Source organism: Falco naumanni, chromosome 3, assembly GCF_017639655.2.
Source record: "Falco naumanni isolate bFalNau1 chromosome 3, bFalNau1.pat, whole genome shotgun sequence".
NCBI classification, from domain to species: Eukaryota; Metazoa; Chordata; class Aves; order Falconiformes; family Falconidae; genus Falco; species Falco naumanni.
This window is the reverse complement of record NC_054056.1, coordinates 89,564,556-89,572,779: the sequence shown is the minus strand read 5'-3', so window position 1 is coordinate 89,572,779 and position 8,224 is coordinate 89,564,556.

Genomic DNA, 8,224 nt, shown 5'->3' with positions numbered 1-8,224 from the left:
TAAAAAATGTATATGATACCAATATTTAGAAGTGTCTAAAAATTTAGAAGTATCTAATTATCTCTGTAATGTTCACCCATTCAAGAACAGAAAAGAAAGTAGAAAAAAGGAATTAAAAGGTTATTCAAAAGCTGCAAGTGCAATACCATTTGAACAACATTAGTAAAAAAATGGAATGATTTTACAGAAGGAAGTGATCTAGATCCATTTTTTTGAGTATTTATCGAGTACCAACTTCTGACAAATAATAAAGGAAGGAATATTTAGTATGTGTAGTGTGATTAAGAGGAGCTGAATATATTAAATAAAGACTTTTGAAAGCAGCTGGTGTCTTCAAGATGACCAAGAAAGCACTTAGCAGTTATGGTAATATACTGATACAGAGCTGAGCTGAAAAGGAATTTAAAACCCATAAACAATTTTCCTGCCAATCAAGATTACATTTTCCAGTGTGAACAATTTCTGAATTGAGGCTAAAAATTCCTCCATTCTTCTAAAAATAAGGTTAACTAGAAATAACACCAGGACTGTAAAATAAATGACAGATGTGCAATCAGGAAAAGGTGATAACAAGAATAAGCTTTAAGAATCACAATTCCAGTTAGGAATAATAGAGGAGGTGTCCCTTTGTATAAATGAAGACGTCTTTACCATGATAATTTCTGTCTGTCATAACCTACTGTAGTAAAATTGATGCAGTCTAGTAAATTGCAGCTTTGTAACAGCAGCCTCTACATTTGCATGAGTGCTCTGTAGTGACAGAAATAGAATATACAGGGAAAAAAAGTTACCAAAAATAGACTTGTCTAGTCACTGGCCAAATGCTACCCATTGCTTTTGGGAACAGAGGGTGGTGACAAGCAGAGGCTGTCAGTGCAGCGAGCATGACCCTTCCTGCTGCTTTGCTGCAATGTTCTCCTGCCTTCATAGCCCTGCAGGTGGGAAGGAGTCGGTGGGAAGAACAACCACTTTCTGCAACATTAGCTGCTCTCAACCTTCTAAGTCATCGTTGAAATAACATAATGTTCTTTGTCTGGGTTTTGCCAGTGGGAGGGTAATTTATCACATAACCATAAAGGGATAAGCAGTGTTGATGGGACTAGAGATAAAATTCTTCTGCACGTAAGAGGTTTATATTTAATTCCTGTGCTCTATAGACCTACTATCTAATTTCTACTGTATGGAGAGGAACCAGCCCTTTCCCAAGTACAGATAAATATGGAATTATATGATCCCATTTTCATGGTGCTTGTATACCTTTGCATGTAAATTACAGACACATACATTAAAAGAAAAAAGAAAAAAAACCCTAAACATCCCAACATACTAACAGTTCCAGTGGTTATCATGTGGCTGTGCCTATCAATGGCAAGTTACAATCCTATATTGAGTCAGAAGCCTGTGCTAGGTTGCAGCATGGCACAGAGAAGTGAGAAGTGTTTTCAAAAGACTTGCCTATCTGTCAAAATATGCTCTCAAATACTATCCAGGATACTGTATCATAGTTATTGTATTAGATTATGTTGCATTAACTTACAAGAAACCAAATTTGCAAACCTAGAGTTAGCTATTTTTATAAGTGGTGCTAATTATTATATCCTGCATTTCATACTATACACAGTAATGTAAATACATTTCTCAAACTATGTACAGGATAAAATTTTATCTTGTCATGGACTTGATCTTGCAGCACAGGATATCTCTGCAAATGAAAAACACAAGAGGATTTTGTGTACACTGTATGTGCTGCTCCTATGCACCTCTCTGTATTACAGTTTTAAAAAATAAGCCAGGTCTTGTGTTATCTTACTGTGCCTCTTTCTAATGTAGCAGGTCTGGGAAAATATACAAAAAAGCACTTTTTCCTTCTGTTTTTATTCAATTTACTGGCCAAGTAGCAGAAGAGAAATTAATATAGTTCAGTGACACAGGAAAAGAGACATTAATACAAAGGCACAGAGAACAATCTCAGAAAGCTTGAGTCACAATTTACTTTCTCCTTCCTAGCACGAACATATCTAATATCTGAAATATCTAGAAATTCAGATATTTTACAAGTTAGCCCCAGACCATAGCCAGATCCTTCAAAATTTGTTTGACAAAAATTCTGCGAACTTGTGAAGGAAGATTTGTATTGTTCTCTTGTACTGTCTTATTCAGTACCAAAACTGGCAGTAGATGGGCTTTTAATTGGTCTCAGCCATTCTCAAGTAAGATTTTGCTATCCAAAGTTTTAGACATACGATACGACTTCAATTTCTGTCTGCTTAGTTTATTATACTCTTTGCATAGCATCTGAAAACTGTGCTCAGGCCATGGTGGGGCACAGAGCTGGGCCATGTGTGACACAAATGATCCCAGGCTTTTCTTTTCTCTTCCTTTGGGCATTAGAAAGAAAGTTGGTTTAGCAAACGGCCCTTTGACTGGACTTGAGAAAACGGTATTCCATTTCTTACACAACAAGCGAGATATTACATAAACTTGCATAAACCATATCATGCTGGAATTTTTATTGGGTTTTTTTATTATCTTTTAAATGGTCAGGGTATTCCTCTGTGTCTTTGAACAGCTCCTATTACAATGGATTTAGGCTTGCAGTCTCTAAGCATTATTGTGAAAATAAAAACAATAGACATATAAAAGATCATTATTGGAGCTTATTTGTTCTTAAATAACTTTGTTCTATTTGTTCTAAATAATTTTCAGGTTACCTGAAAAAAGTCTCCCTAAGATATTTTTTGCACTTACTACTTATTAGAGATGCAAGAATAACGAGGAGTTGTAGTTTTTTATAGCATTGATAACACAAATACTTTTTCAGTTGACAATGAGCTTCAATATTTGCAGCAGTTTGTCTCATAGTAAACTAATTTGATTCTTTCTTTTACCTAGGAAAAATAATTAAAAAAGTAAAATAACCAATGAGGACAGTGTTTTCAAAATGAAGAAAAATAAAACTTGGGCATTAGTAAGCTTCTCAAAAGATCACACTAAGCATGGGAAACTAATAAAAAAAGTAGAAAAAATATGTTATACCCTGCTTATTTTATGTCTCTACTTAATGTAAGCCTTGTTAGTAACTGATGTGCTGTCTTTCTAAGCCCTCATTTATTTGGTACGGAAGTTTATATGAAACAACCCAACTTTGGGGCAGGATGGAGAGGTACAGGTGTGACTGAAATCTGTGACACAGATAATAACACCTTGAGAAACCACCTTTGAAGGCTGTTATCAGAATATAGTTGATTCATTTGCCTGTGCCATTTCCAAAGCAGTGTTTCAGTTTCAGTTTACCTGCACTTATGAAGGCATTTTCCATAGAGGTACGTGGTTGAATCCATAGCCTTTATTGCTGGGAACACACAAGATGCCTTGGCAGCATAAACAGGTACTGCAGTACAAGACTGAGGCATATGCAGGGTGTGTTGGGACTTACTGGTTGAAGGAGCCTAGGGGCAATGAGGCCAAGCGTAGAAAACCACCGTGATGTGCCATGCACCGTGGTTTGTGCTATGGCACTGAACTGGGTAGTTCAGTCACAAGCAGGGCTGCTCAGGGCAGAGCATCCTACCTACCAGACAAGGCAGGATTTTCATAGAAGGAAAACTGCACAGCAGTGTAATTAAAGATGTATCATAAGGCATCTGTGTTCAGAGGAAGAAGAGCAGGAAGAAAGCAGCAAGGTGTCACTGCCTAAGTGATCTTCACGCTGGCATTACCCCATGTTTTGATTCTTCCCTTTGCAGCTTGAGTAACATCTGAATAAACTTGTTACCAGCCAAGTGCATTGCCTTGCTTCCCGGTACACCTTTTGGTACCCTCTGTTGTAATTAACTGGGTCCATCCAACTTCACGTGCATACTGCAGACAATGCCTAGCAGATTGACACATCAGGCTGCAAATTTTGAGTTGGAAAGTCCTGTAGACCTTCGGCTACTTTAAAAACATAGACTCAAAATACTGAAAAACAGAGGCAGATAACTGAACTGTTACCTAATTTCTGCTATTTAGACTGTTCAGCAGCTCAGGTGACTCGGGTTTAAAGGACTCTGGCAAGTCAAGTCACAAGGGCTGGAGGAATGCGTATTTTTTTTTAATAACAAATGTGTACTTATTTAGATGATGTATTTAGAATCATAGAATCATTTAGGTTGGAAAAAACTTCTAAGATCATCAAGTCCAACTATTAGCCCAGAACTGCCAAGTCCACCACTAAACCATGTCCCTAAGCACCACATCTATACAGCTTTTAAACACTTCCAGGATGGTGATTCCACCACCTCCCTGGGCAGCCTGTTCCAATGCTTGACCATCCTTTTGCTGAAGAAATTTTTCCTAATATTCAATATAAACCTCCCTTCGCATAACCTGAAGCCATTTCCTCTTGTCCTGTTGCTTCTTATCTGGGAGAAGGGACCTACCTCCTCCTGCCTACAGCCTCCTCTCAGGGAGTTGCAGAGAGCAGTAAGGTCCCCCCTGAGTCTCCTCCTCTCCAGACTAAACACCCCCAGCTCCCTCAGCCGCTCCTCACAAGACCTGTGCTCCAGACCCTTCCCCAGCCCCGTTGCCCTTCTCTGGACACGCTCCAGCACCTCAATGTCCCTCTTGCAGTGAGGGGCCCAAACCTGAACCCCGGATTCGAGGGGCGGCCTCACCAGTGCCCAGTGCAGGGGGACGATCACTGCCCTGGTCCCGCTGGCCACACAGTTTCTGATACAGGCCAGGATGCTGTGGGCCCCCTTGCCCCCCCGGGCACACTGCTGGCTCATGCCCAGCCGGCCGTCACCCAGCTCCCCCGGGTCCTTCTCCCCCAGGCAGCTTCCCAGCCGCTCTGCCCCAGCCTGCAGCGCTGCCTGGGGCTGCTGTGACCCGAGGGCAGGGCCCGGCACTGAGCCTGGTTGAACCTCCTACAACTGGGCTCGGCCCATCGGCCCAGCCTGCCCAGATCCCTCTGCAGAGCCTCCTGCCCTCCAGCAGAGCAACACTCCCCACAGCTTGGTGTCAGCTGCCAACTCACTGAGGGTGCACTCGATCCCCTCATCCAGATCACTGATGAAGGTATTAAGCAGGACTGGCCCCAGCACTGAGCCCTGGGGAACACCACTGTGACCAGCCGCCAGCTGGGTGTAACTCCATTCACCACCACTCATTGGGGTTGGCTGTCCAGCCAGCTTTTCACCCAGCGAAGAGTACGCTCATCCGATCCACTGAGCAGCCAGTTTCTTTCAGAGAATGCTGTGGGAAATTCTGTCAAAGGCTTTACTGAAGTCCAGGTAGACAACATCCGCAACCTTTCCCTCATCTATTAGGTGGGTCATCCTGTCACAGAAGGAGATCAAGTTTGTCAAGCAGGACCTGCCTTCCATAACCCCATGCTGGCTGGACTGATCCTCAGTAGTCTTGCACGTGCCACACAATGGCGCTCGGGATGACCTGCTGCATAGCCTTCCCTGGCACCGAGGTCAGGCTGACAGGCCTGTAGCTCCCTGGATCCTCCTTCCTGCCCTTCTTGTAGATGAGCATCACGTTGGCTAACCTCCTGTCTTCTGGGACCTCTCCAGTTTGCTGGGACTGTTGATAAATGATGGAGAGCAGCTTGGTGAGCTACTCTGCCAGCTCCCTCAGTACCCTCAGGTAGATCCCATCTGGCCCCATAGACTTGTGCACATTCCAGTGGAGCAGCAGATCACTAACTGTTTCTTCCTGGACTGTGGGGACTTCTATCTGCTTCTCATCCCTGTCTTCTGGCTCAGGGGGCTGAGTACCCAGAGGGAAGCTGGTCTTACTATTAACGACTGAGACAAAGAAAGCATTAATTACCTCAGCCTTTTCCTCATTTTGTGGCAATGTTCACTCCTGCATCCAATAAAGGATGCAGATTATCCTTGACCCTCCTTTGGTTTTTCATGTATTTGTAAAAACATTTTTTGTTATCTTTTATGGCAGTGGCCAGCCTGAGGTGTAGCTGGGCTTTTGCCTCTCTAACCTTCACCCTGCCTAATCTCACAACATCCTTATAGTACTCCAGAGTTGCCTGCCCCTTACTCCAAAGGTGTCAGACAACTTATTTTCCCCCTGAGATCCAGCCAAAGCTCTCTGCTCAGCCAGGACGGTCTTCTTCCCCACTGGCTCATCTTTTGGCCCATGGAGATGGCCCGCTCCTGTGCCTTTAAGGCTGCCTTCCTGAAGAATGTCCAGCCTTCCCGGACCCCTCTTTCCAAGAATAGGTCCGCATGCTGGGATGCTTAATAACAATAATTCTCAGCTGTTTGTGCAGTCTTGAGCTGTCAGACTGAGTTGTGACATAGCTTTCCTTGCAGGTAGGTCCCCGAGAGTGATTTGAAGGTTTTCAGTCGACTTCAGAGGCACAGCACAGCAGTTCAGTGGAGAAGGAGGTCCCACACAGACCATTTGCTGCAATTGCAGTGGGATGGACTAGACACTGGTTGAACTCAGTGCTGCCTAGTTGGCAGCTTTAACAAGACATAAAATCTTTTCTCTCCTTCCCCAAACAAGAAAAATGGTAAAGAAACCTAGTTGCAAATGCTAGTTCCTGCATTTGGACTCCAAAAGCAACCCTACAGCTCTGTACTTGTTGAAAACTGGGCATGTAATAGCAAAATCATGGCCTGAAGATGTGCTGGGGTACAACCTGACTACTAACATGTATGATCTGCATTTGACTTGCTAAGGTCAGTCTCACAGTACCTCATCAAGATGAAAGACTTGAGGGCTCAAGGTGTTTTATGCCCCTAAATTCCTCACCAAAAAAGCATTTAAGTACTGATATGAGCTTGAGAGAGTTCTTTTTCAGCTGGCTGAAAACTGAAAGCTCAATCTGTTTAATACCAAAAAAGCATCTTCCAGGTTAGTTACCACATTTTCCAAGGGAAGAACAGTTTGACATGGCATGACTGCATTTCTTGCATGATGAAGACAGTGTAACACAACCAGCTGCCTTGAAGCACATTATTCCTTATGTGGTAACATCACGGCTCATTCAAATTTTGAGTTTGTTTCTGCAGGAAATAACAATATTCAAACGCACAATTTTGTCCCAAATGAGAAAGAATGAACAGTATTTCAAAATTTGCTTCAAAATAAAAACTTTCTTTATCAGAAACATTAAAATAACATGTGAAAACATTGTGTTTTGCCATCACATTACCATAGCTTATTAATTCCATATTATAGTTATTAAAGAGTTTTGTATTATAGTTATTAAAGTAAGAATGAATCATTTAAATCTTACAGAAATAAACCACATCAGCCTCCATTTAATTAAATGTTTTGATTATTTCTCACAGACTCTTGAATACATTGGAGTCCTTTTGTAGAATGGCTTGATTTCCTAGACTCCAGATTTTTTGCTGAAAAACAGCTCCCGCAGAAAATTTTCAACATGATGCAAAAAATACTATTTTATAACATGTACTATTAAAGAAGGAATACGACCAGCTCATGAACTCTGAGGCCACAACCTCATCTTTAGCCAGTTCTTATGGAAACATCTACACGCCTTCCATGTCACGCGATTCAAGAAGCGGCTTGGTTCTGAGCAATGGCCCCGCAAGGATGCTGTGTGGCACCTGCAGTCATGTCTGCTTCTGTACAGAGTAACTGCTCATCTGCTGGTGTTATCACGGCCTGGCAATCTCTGACCTACAGACAACAGAAGGACACGACACATGGGTGACAAACATCTGTCTCATCTCAATATAGGCTGAGAAATTCATCAGGGAAGACTATTTTCCCTCTTTGTCGAAGATTCCCAGATGGTGCCTGAGCGGGCAGTCTAGGCAAATGAGTCCTTACGTCCTCAAGAGAGCTCAGTGACACTAAGGAGAGGGTTCTCAGTTGAGCAGATTTCATAACGTGTAGATTTATCTCCTCACGTTTTGAGTGCCCTTAGAGGTCATCACCACTGTCACCTCAGAGTCACGCTTCAGCTGAGCCCTAAGGGTCTGCAGCCTCAGGCGCCTGGGCAAGGCAACTGGTACCAGTCGAACCAACTACAGGACTTCCCTAGTACTGCTATTCATAACCACAGCGTTTCAGGGGGAGGTGGGGGGTGGGAACAAAACCAAAACATACAAAAAACTCAAAAGCACTTTCCTTGGAAAAAAAATATTTAAAAAAGAAGGTTGCTACGCTTCTCCTCCAGACACCTTCCTGCTGAACCCGCCCTCGACCTACTGTTCTCTGCTACCGGCCATCGCCGACG